This window comes from Anolis carolinensis, unplaced genomic scaffold, assembly GCF_035594765.1.
Source record: "Anolis carolinensis isolate JA03-04 unplaced genomic scaffold, rAnoCar3.1.pri scaffold_19, whole genome shotgun sequence".
In the NCBI taxonomy this organism is placed as follows: domain Eukaryota; kingdom Metazoa; phylum Chordata; class Lepidosauria; order Squamata; family Dactyloidae; genus Anolis; species Anolis carolinensis.
Window position 1 is genome coordinate 1,895,154 of NW_026943829.1, and position 12,115 is coordinate 1,907,268.

General features: G+C 39.3%; 1 long non-coding RNA gene across 1 annotated transcript; it reads left to right on the forward strand.

Annotated features, from left to right (window-relative positions):
• The first annotated feature begins 2,837 nt into the window (after positions 1-2,837).
• LOC134294735 (uncharacterized) lies at positions 2,838-11,079 on the forward strand. The gene is made up of 2 exons (XR_010001442.1): positions 2,838-5,279; positions 9,077-11,079. It is a non-coding gene; the product is annotated as an uncharacterized LOC134294735 (long non-coding RNA).
• Positions 11,080-12,115: the final 1,036 nt, after the last annotated feature.

The following is a 12,115-nucleotide window of genomic DNA, read 5'->3' on the forward strand; positions in this document are numbered from 1 at the left end:
TTTCATAATCAATGTTTTTGTAGTCAGTGTTTTAAATTCATTGTGATATTTTAGTGGTAAATTTGTAAATACAGTACAGTAGAGTCTCACTTATCCAACATAAACGGGCCGGCAGAACGTTGGATAAGCGAATATGTTGGATAATGAGGAATTAAGGATAACCCTATTAAACATCAAATTAAGTTATGATTTTACAAATTAAGCACCAAAACATCATGTTAGACAACAAATTTGTCAGAAAAAGTAGTTCAGTACACAGTAATGCTATATAGTAATTACTGTATTTATGAATTTAGCACCAAAATATCACGATATATTGAAAGCATTGACTACAAAAATGTGTTGGATAATCCAGAACGTTGGATAAGCGAGTGTTGGATAAGTGAGACTCTACTGTAAATACTACATAGCATTACTGCGCATGGAACTACTTTTTCTGTCAAATTTGTTGTAAAACATGATGTTTTGGTGCTTAATTTGTATAACGATTACCTAATTTGATGTTTAATTGGCTTTTCCTGAATCCCTTCTTATTATCCAACATATTCACTTATCCTGCCGGCCTGTTTACGTTGGATAAGTGAGACTCTACTGTATATTGATAATCTTAAATTATCTGCTTAGAACTGGATTATCTGAGGCCCCTTCTTCACAGCTGTATAAAATGCACACTGAAGTGGATTATATGGCAGTGTGGAGTCAAGATAATCCAGTTCAAAGCAGATAATATAAGATTATAAATGGGTTATATAGCTGTGTGGAAGGGCCTTGAGTTTACACTGCCATATAATCCAGTGCAAATTAGATAATCTGTGGAAGAATTCTAAGTGAGGCCTAAATCTGCCTGTCCCCTAACTGAAACCTGGCTGTCCTTTGGTTGCTAGGCAACCAAGTGGGCAGAGATTAGCCCTCTAAACTGGCAGCAATTGGATAAAAAAAATTATTGCTCTCCCTCTAATTAGGACTTTATTTTTCTTTTCTTTTTGTTGTATCAACCTTGAGGCGTGGATGATGGGTTGTGTTGTCAAATTTTGAGGTTGGGGGGCCTGTACTTTTGTTGTTTTGTGAATTGCCGTGATGCCATCACTCTTTTATATATATAGACTAGCTGTGCCCGGCCATGCGTTGCTGTGGCGAAGTCTGGTGGTATGGGAAATAAAGTCTTCAGGAATTGGTGGTAGTTAAGGTAAAGGGTAAAGGTTTTCCCCTGACATTAAGTCCATTATAAATGGGTTATATAGCTGTGTGGAAGGGCCTTGAGTCTACACTGCCATATAATCCAGTTAAAATCAGATAATCTGTATTTTAAAGGCAGTGTGGAAGAGGCCTAAGTGAGGCTTAAGTCTGCCTATCCCCTGGGCTGAGTGGGTTGCTAGGAGACCAAGTGGGTGGAGCTTAGCCTTCTAAATGGCAGCAATTGGATAAAAACAATTATTACTCTCCCTCTAATTAGAACTTTATTTTTTGTTTTCTTTTTGTTGTATGAACGTAGAGGCATGGATGAGGGGTTGTGCTGCCAAGCTTAGTGTTTCTGGGATGTGTAGTTTTGTTGTTTTGTCCTGGGCCGAAATTTCATTACCTTTTTATATATATAGATGGTTTTAAATCTATTTATTGTATTTTGTTAAATTACCTAATTGTTTTAATTGCTTAAGTTTTATCTTTTTGTATTGTATATTGGCATTGAATTTGGCCAGATTGTGAGCCACCCTGAGTCCCTTCGGGTGAGAAGGGCGGGATAGAAATGATGGAAATAAATATATATAAACCTTTCTTGCTTAGTTATCCATACCTCACAACCTCTGAGGATGCCATGGATGTGGGTGAAACGTCAGGAGAGAATACTTCTAGAACATGGCCAGACAGCCCGGAAAACATACAACAACCCTGTGATCCTGGCCATGAAAGCCTTCGACAACACAAAGATTTCAGTTCTCAATATGAAACACTGGAATAAGGTTACAAAGGCAACAAAAGGCAGCTCAGTGGGAATGGGGAACACACACTGAACACAGCTGTGACAAATTAAATTAAAAAACACTAATAATGAATGCAATTACTAGCAAATGGTGGATGTAAAATAGACACAGTTAGCACTGAGCAGGAAAGATATTTAGAATGGAAGGAGGAGGGTTGGCCTTTAGTTTCAGGACCATGGACAGCAAACAGAAGGACTATAAGCGGTCCTTTCTAGATTGGAATTCCCGCTCTTCCTAATCTTGGATTCTCTCTTAATGTTTAGGCCAGGGGTCCTCAAACTTTTAAAGCAGAGGGCCGGTCCACAATCCTTCAGACTGTTGAGGGGCCGAATTATCATTTGGAGAAAAAAACCGAACAAATTCCTATGCACACTGCACATGTCTTATTTGTAGTGCAAAAAACAACAATAACAATGAAAGAACAATACAATATTTAAAAATGAAAATAATTCTAACCAACATAAACCTATCAGGATTTCAATAGGAAGTGTGAGCCTGCTTCTGGCCAATGAGATAGTCAGGTTAATTAGGATTGTTGTTGTTGTGTGTCTTCAAGTCATTTCAGACTTTGGGCGAGCCGAAGTCCAAAATTATTTATTTATTTATTTACTACATTTATTTACTACATTTATATCCCACTGTTCTCACCCCGGAGGGAACTCAGAGCAGCTGTAATACATACAATATATTATATCATTAGCATAGCACAATATTAGCATTATACTATATTGAACTATACCACTATACTGTAATATTATATGTAATATATAACATATAATTAATATTATTATATGGCATTATTGTTAGTATTATATTGTATAAAATGATAATATTATTATCAATATTACATGTATATACAATATATTATATTATTAAAACTGATATAAAAATATTATATTATAAATGAGGGCAGGGGCCAGGTAAATTACCTTGGAGGGCCACATCCGGCCCCCGAGCCTTAGTTTGGGGACCCCTGGTTTAGGCGAATCCATTGCTCCGTGTTGTAGTCCCTAAAGTAAAGCAGCAGCTATCACATATACAAGTCGAATCACCCAATCTGTATGGAAAAAGTCACACGAGAAAGGACAAAGACCCACCCCGAGGAAAAGTGTTCTTGCCATACTTCAAGGGAACCACTGGCCACAAAGGGAAGCTGATGAAGAAACACAACCTACAAACTATCTACAGACCCACGAAGAAAATAAAGAACAGCACTCAGAAAACAGGGGAATTCCAGGCTGGAAACAATCAGGGCCAGCTAACACCTCCCAACAAAGGATTCCCCCAGGCAGGAAGCAGCCAGGTGTTGAATCTGCAAGGCTATTCAATGCTAATTAAGGTGGCCAGAGTCACCATTCACTCTATGGAGCCCCTGATGGCATAGTGGGTTAAAGCCTTGTGACTTGAAGGTTGACTTGAAGCAAAGGCTGAGTTTGTGCAAAATAAATAAATAAATAAATAAAATTCCAGCAATGTTATTCTTTTATCATTTGGAGGCATGGCCTGATGCTCCAAAGGGCGGGATATAAATGTATTAAATAAATAAATAAATAAATAAATAAATAATTTTCCTACTTTTTCTTGTGTGCAAGGCAAAGGCTGAGTTTGTGCAAAATAAATAAATAAATAAATAAAATTCCAGCAATGTTTTCTTTTATCATTTGGAGGCATGGCCTGATGCTCCAAAGGGCGGGATATAAATGTATTAAATAATACCTTGTTTCCCCAAAAATAAGACAGTGTCGTATATTAATTTTTGCTCCCAAAGAGGCGCTAGGTCTTATTTTCAGGGGATGTCTTATTTTTCCACAAAGAAAAATTCACGTTTATGGTTGAATGTTTAAAAAATGAAAATTTATTATCTACTGTACAGTAGTTGTCATCACAAACCAGCATAACCAAACTGTGAATCCTTTCAAGAATTTCTATATTATATTTTATTGCTATACTGTTTTTAAATTACTGTTTTAAATTTCTGTTCATATGTAAATTTATGTTGTTGTTGGGCTTGTCCCTGTGTAAGCTGCCCTGAGTCCCTTCTGGGAGATGGAGGTGGGATACAAGAATAAAGTTATTATATTATTATTATTATTATTATTATTATTATTTCTTGTTCCTACCTTTATTTCCATGTACAACAATCCTGCATGCTTCCAAACAAAAACTTTGCTAGGTCTTACTTTCAGGAGAGGCCTTATATTTAGCAACTAGCTGTGCCCGGCCACGCGTTGCTGTGGCAAAGTATGGTGGTATGGGAAATAAAGTATTGAAGAATTGGTGGTAGTTAAGGTAAAGGGTAAAGGTTTTCTCCTGACATTAAGTCCAGTTGTGTCCGACTGCACACTGAAGTGGATTATATGGCAGTGTGGAGTCAAGATAATCCAGTTCAAAGCAGATAATATGAGATTATAAATGGATTATATAGCTGTGTGGAAGGGCCCTTGAGTCTACACTGCCATATAATCCAGTTCAAATCAGATAATCTGTATTTTATAGGCAGTGTGGAAGAGGCCTAAGTGAGGCCTAACTCTTCCTGTCCCCTGGGCTGCGTGGGTTGCTAGGAGACCAAGTGGGCGGAGCTTAGCCTTCTAACTGGCAGCAATTGGATAAAAACAATTATTCCTCTCCCTCTAATTAGGACTTTATTTTTCTTTTGTTTTTTGTTGTATGAACATAGAGGCATGGATGAGGGGTTGTGCTGCCAAGTTTAGTGTTTCTGGGATGTGTAGTTTTGTTGTTTTGTCCTAGGCCGAAATTTCATTACCTTTTTATATAGATAGATTCAGCAAAACCTCTACTAGGTCTTATTTTTCTGGGGATGTGTTATTTTCAGGGAAACAGGGTAAATAAATAAATAAATAAATAAATTTCCTACTTTTTCTTGTGTGCAAGGCAAAGGCCGAGTTTGTGCAAAATAAATAAATAAATAAAATTCCAGCAATGTTTTTCTTTTATCATTTGGAGGCATGGCCTGATGCTCCGGCACATGCCACGGAAGTTCTCCGATTGCCACCTGGTGGTGCCCAGCCTGCTCAACAGTGAGTAAGGAGTAGAAGCCATGCCCTAGGAGATGTTCCACAGGGAGAAAAAGACACACACACACACACACACACACAGCATGCATTGCATCTTTTGGCAGCCGTGCTTGGCAACCGACCTTGGGCTGTCCTTGCAGGGAACGCCAAGGCTGGCTGGGCCTGGAGCCCCCTCGACAAGGAAAGCAATTCAGCAGGAAAAGAAAAATAGGAGCGGAGTCACTCGGCACCCATCATGGGAAGCAAAGCTAACGGGAACAGGCAGGTGGGCACCACTGCAGGCCTGCCTATGGGTATGGCATGAGCGAGAGGGATGGAGAAGGGCTGATTCAAAAAAAGGCAGGGAGAGGGGGAAAGAGAATAAACAAAGGGAAGCTGGAGGGGAGGAGAGGGAGGAGAGAGGCAAGGCAGCCAAAGGAGCAGTCTGCGGAAAGAAATATTGAAGCTGATGAACTGACGGAGCAGGGAGAGACCATTCCAGCCTGTGGATAGTTTAGTACAGTAGCAAAGGACATGGTTTTATTTATTACCCTTATTTATTACCCTTCTTCCGTCTAAAGAGCTCAAAGCAGGATATGTCACCCTTTCTCCCCAGCCCACCTATGTTAAATTTAAAGCAACCATGTGGTGACAATAGCATCCATTTAAATGAAAGGATGAATTCATTCCAGGTTTGAGTCTGATAGGAGGAACCCAAAATGCTGAATCATACAAATATGAGGGTTGGATGAAAAGTAAGGCCTCCACCTTTGTAGGTTAAAAGGTAAAGGTTTCCCCTGATGTTTCTCTCCATTTCTAAACCGAAGAGCCGGCATTGTCCATAGACATCTCCAGGTCATGTAGCCGGCATGACTGCATGGAGCACCATTGCCTTCCCACCGGAGCGGTACCTATTGATCTACTCACATTTGCATGTTTTCGAACTGCTAGGTTGGCAGGAGCTAGGGCTAACAGTGGGCGCTCATTCCATTCCCGGGATTTGAACCTGGGACCTTTTGGTCCATCTTCGTAACTCCTCAACAAATGGCAGTCCTGGTCTGCGGCAGGTCCTGGCTTGTTCAGTAGACTCCCTTCTACAGTTAGTTCCATTTGGCGGGAAGCCTTAGCATTGAATGGCTGTGTTGTTAAAGAGCAAAGTATGGAACCCTGCGCAGACGGGGAAGCCTTAGCATTGAACTGTTGTGTTGTTAAAGTGCGAAGCATGGAACCCTGCGCAGACGGGGAAGCCTTAGCATTGAATGGTTGTGTTGTTAAAGTGCGAAGCATGGAACCCTGCGCAGACGGGGAAGCCTTAGCATTTGAATGGTTGTGTTGTTAAAGTGCGAAGCATGGAACCCTGCGCAGACGGGGAAGCCTTAGCATTGAATGGTTGTGTTGTTAAAGTGCGAAGCATGGAACCCTGCGCAGACGGGGAAGCCTTAGCATTGAACGGTTGTGTTGTTAAAGTGCGAAGCATGAAACCCTGTGCAGACGGAGAAGCCTTAGCATTGAATGGTTGTGTTGTTAAAGAGCGAAGTATGGAACCCTGTGCAGACGGGGAAGCCTTAGCATTGAATGGTTGTGTTGTTGAAATGCAAAGTATGGAACCCTGCACAGATGGGGAAGCCTCAGCATTGAACGGTTGTGAAGTATGGAACCCTGTGCAAATGGTCAGTCAATGCAACTTAAGCAACGTGCAGTCACTGAATTCTTGAGAGAAGAAGGTATCGCCCCAAAGGAGATTCATCAGAGAATGCAAGTTGTTTGTGGTGATTGTGTTGATGTGAGTCCTATGCATTGCTGGGTGAGCAAGATTAAAGATGTTGAGGTGGGAATGTCTGAAGAGTTGGACGTTCTGTGACAGCAACCACCAAGTTTCACAAGCAAAAGATGGACAGATTGATTCAGGACGATCGCCGTATCACTCAGAGAGAAATTTCAAGCATAATGGGCATTTCACAAGAATGTGTGGGTCACATTATTGCTTTGCTTGGCTATCGGAAGACCTGTGCACGATGGGGACTGTGAGATGCTGGTTGCGGAAACAGAGTGTCAACTTCTTCTGTGACGGCTTCAGAAAACTTGTTCATCGTTGGCAGAAATGTATCCAATTGTCTGGTGATGATGTGGAAAAGTGAATAGTGGTAGTTAAAGAGCACATTCTAAGGATTGTTTCTGTGTTGGATTGATTAAAATATTCCCACCCAAACTGAAGTAACGAAGGTGGAGGCATTACTTTTCATTCAACCCTCGTATTATCCTTCAACTCTAGCTGTTTTGGCTAGGGCTGTTGGGAGTTGCAGCCACGTGCAAATGATCACCCATTCTCCATTCCTGCCATGGAAGTTGTTCTACAAGGGAAACTGTTCACCGTCTCCATGAAAAATTCAGTCTATATTATTGGTGGAGGAAGGGCATTATGTAGTGGTGCCCTTCCAATTTTTCTGCCTTAACACATCCTCTGTTCTTATGCTACAACGGGAGCACGATTTGGAGGCAATTCCCTACTGGGGATGAGATTCTGGCCCATAATATGAGTTGGGCTGAGCGAGAACATAAAAGACCCTTCCAGAATCACAAAAAGATGTTTGTGCTTATGGACTGCAAACGACTCACGGTAGCAGTTTCCGAAAATTTGCTCTTTTGAACTTCAGTGGCCCTGAACTGTTCAGGCATGGTTCCTCAGGGTGTTCAACTTGGAACACTGTGTCCAGTTCCGAGCACCACAGTTCAAGAAGGATGTCGACAAGCTGGAACATCTCCAGAGAAGGGCAACCAAGATGTTCAAAATACTCTCAAGACGAATGATTGAGGAGGCTGGGCATGTTTAGTTTGGAGACAAGTAGACATAGAGGTGATGTGATAGTCATAATATCAGAACGGAGTGAGCTTGTGTTTGGCAGAATCACAAAATCACTTAGTTAGAAGAAACTAAAAGGGCTGTTGAAGGCTTTCATGGCTTTCATGGCCAGAATCACTGGGTTGCTGTGAGTTTTCCGGGCTGTATAGCCACGTTCCAGAAGTATTCTCTCCTGATGTTTTACCCACATCTATGGCAGGCACCCTCACAACCTTTGAGGATGCCTGCCATAGATGTGGGCGAAATGTCAGGAGAGAATACCGTATAGACTCGAGTATAAGCCGACCCGAATATAAGCTGAGGCACCTAATTTTACCACAAAAAAACTGACTCCAGTATAAGCCAAGGGTGGTAAATTTCAGAAATAAAAATAGATACCAATAAAATTACATTAATTAAGGCATCGGTAGGTTAAATGTTTTTGAATATTTACATCAAGATCAAATTTAAGATAAGACTGTCCAACTCTGATCAAATCATTATTCTCATCTTCTTCAATGTACATGTGCTTATGTAACCTTTTAATAATAATAGAGTAAAATAAGAAATGTAATAATAATAATAATAATAATAATAATAATAATAATAATAATAAATACAGGAAAATAATACATGTAATAATAAATAGAGTAAAATAATAAATGCAATAATAATAATAATAATAAGATCAGAGTGAAATAATAAATGTAATCATAATAATAATAATAATAATAGAGTAAATAAAATACATGTGCTTATGTATCCTTTTAATAATAATAGAGTAAAGTAATACATGAAATAATAATAATAATAATATAGGAAAATAATACATGTAATAAAATGCAATGATAATAATATCACAGTGAAATAATAAATGTATTATTATTAATAATAATAAAAATAGAGTAAAATAAGTGCAATTGTAGCCACAACAATAGAGAAAAATAATAAATATATACCAATAATAATAGAGAAAAATAATAAATGTACCATATATTCTCGAGTATAAGCTGACCCAAATATAACCAACCAGGACCCTCACCCGAGTATAAGCCAAGGGGGGCTTTTTCAGTCTTAAAAAGAGGGCTTACTTTACTCTATTTTTATTATTATTAATAATACTTCTGGAACATGGCCATACAGCCCGGAAAACATACAACAACCCTCTTCCTCAAAACATTTATAAAACAGCATATGTTATCTGACCCAAGTACCTTACCAATCTTAATCTTCTACCGTTATAGGAGCATTCAACATCTATCTCTGACTGTTTTAGATAAACAGTTTTACCATCCTTGTGGAAGGCTTCTCTCATGTCCCCACATGGAGCTGGAGCTAACAGAGGGAGCTCATCCGCACTCTCCCCGGGTTGGATTCGAACCTGGCAGCCTTCAGGTCAGCAACCCAACCTTCAAGTCGCAAGGCTTTAACCCACTACACCACCGGTGGCATCTCCTGGGCAACGTCCTTGCAGACAGCCCATTCTCTCACACCAGAAGCGACTTGCAGTTTCTCAAGTCGCTCCTGACATGAAAAAAAAGATAAACAGTAGATTTTGTTTCTCTAAGGATTCCTCTTTCTTTACCAACAGCATTTGTTGCCTTTTCTATAACGAAGAATATCTGTGGAACACCTTTTGAATATCTGCATTATCAGCAATTATCTCTTTCCCCTCTTGTATCTTTATTTCTCTCTCTCTCTCTGTTTCTTTTTATAACTTAAACGCCAACAATCTCCCTGGCATATTTGCAAATTCAACGTTCTTTGGCTTTTGCATAATGCATTTTTTTTTCTCTCGATCTCAAGTCACAGTTAGCACTGATAGCCGTCTCTGTAAAATTTTAATATATGATTCATCACAGCCATTTTTTGAAGGAGATTTCTCTAATTATTCTACCAGATGCATCTTGTATATATTTTGGCATAATGAGACACAGGCGGTATTTATATTTTGAGATACTGAAACCCCATCTGATAATTTCAACTCGGTCTTTTCATTCACAATTTTTTTCGAATATATGACTTCCAGTGCTAACTTCATTATTTGGATTTAAAGAGATTGATGATGCACATAAATTTTTGCTTATCTTGCAGAATGAAGACAGCTTGACGCCACTTTAAATGGCGTGTCTAAATGTCATGGAAACACGGGAGTTGTGGTTTTACAAGGTCGTGAGCCTTCTCTGCCAAACTACAACTCCTATTCCAACAAAAGAAAATGACAAGCAATCTCACAATTGTGTGTCTCTATGGCAAGGACATCCTCTTGCATCTGCCCTCCAAGGTTTCGTGAGCAAGCATGCAAATGACCTGACCGGAGGCTGCTTGGTTTAAATATAGGCAGTGCCAGGAGGGCATCCGGCGTGGCACATGGAGAAGAGACAAACACAGAGATGGAAACACCCCTCGAAAACACCGCGAGTTTGCTTCTGAATTCTTCTGGAGTGGCCACATGCTCATATGCTCAATGCTTCTTGGCTTGATGACAATTAGGGGAGACAATGTCAGCCAATTTGTCATCAGGTGGATTGCAGGCCTCTCTAATGCTATATATTCAACGTTCTCATAGGTGCAATCTGCACTGATTCTGGTAGAATAGAATCCCACTTACACGACTTCCGCTAATTATAATATTATAATGGAATACAATATTATACTACTAATAATGCAATATAATTATATTAATTATATATTATATATTAAATGTAATATTACTAATAATATTACCATATAATGATATAGTACAATATAGTAATTTAATGCTTATATTGTGCTATGCTAATAATATATTGTATGTTCATTTGATTTGTAAGCCGCTCTGAGTCCCCTTTGGGGTGAGAAGAGAGGGATATAAATGTAGTAAATATTACTATTTACTATAAAATTATTACTAATAATATTACCATATAATGATATAGTACAATATAGTAATTTAATGCTTATATTGTGCTATGCTAATAATATATTGTATGTTCATTTGATTTGTAACCTGCTCTGAGTTCTCACCGCGGGGTAAGAAGAGCGGGATATAAATGTAGTAAATATTACTATTTACTATAAAATTATTACTAATAATATTACCATATAATGATATAGTACAATATAGTAATTTAATGTTCATATTGCGTTATGCTAATAATATATTGTATGTTCATTTGATTTGTAAGCCGCTCTGAGTCCTCTTCGGGGTAAGAAGAGCAGGATATAAATGTAGTAAATAAATATTACTAATAATATTACCATATAATGATGTAGTACAATATAGTAATTTAATGCTTTAACAACACAACCGTTCAATGCTAAGGCTTCCCCATCTGCACAGGGTTCCACACTTCGCACTTTAACAACACAACCGTTCAATGCTAAGGCTTCCCCATCTGCACAGGGTTCCATACTTCGCACTTTAACAACACAACTGTTCAATGCTAAGGCTTCCCCATCTGCGCAGGGTTCCACACTTCGTACTTTAACAACACAACCGTTCAATGCTAAGGCTTCCCCATCTGCGCAGGGTTCCATACTTCGCACTTTAACAACACAACCGTTCAATGCTCAGGCTTCCCCGTCTGTGCCGGGCTCCATACTTTGCACTTTAACAACACAACCGTTCAATGCTCAGGCTTCCCATCAAATGGAACTGATCTTTGTAGGTTCGACCTATTTGCCGACTTAGCATAGACCCACAGGTATGCCTTCTCAGTATTATACTTAGCACTTTAATGCCTTCATCAGTTGGGCAACTACCCCTCCCTGATGACTCTGACATATTTTGCACTTTGGCCCAGATCTGTGATTTTAACTCATGTTTTTAACACCTTATTTTGTATGTTGACCTTTTATGACTGTTCAATGCTAAGGCTTCCTTCCAAATGGAACTGTAGAGGAGAGTCTACTGAACGAGTGAGTACCTGCCACAGACCAGGACTGCCATCTGTTGAGGATTATGAAGGTGGAGGCATTACTTTTCATTCAACCCTCGTAATATGAAATATTTTGTGGTGGCTTAGTCTTTTTTGGGCAACTAAGTCCCACCAGCCTTACAAGAGACCGGCTTCTGATCTGAAGTTGGAATTGCTACTGTGGTTCAAATGCCCACTGGCTCCACTGGCTAGGAAATTCTTGGGAGTTGTAGTTGAGTGACCAGGGTGAGTGTAGGATTAGGTCTACTCATTGCTGAAGGGAAAACTAAATCCTTTAGGCATATCATAGGCCGGGCTAGAGCACAGGAAGAAAGGAAGCATGTACAAATGATCTCTCAGTCACTTGCATTCCAACTTTCCTGC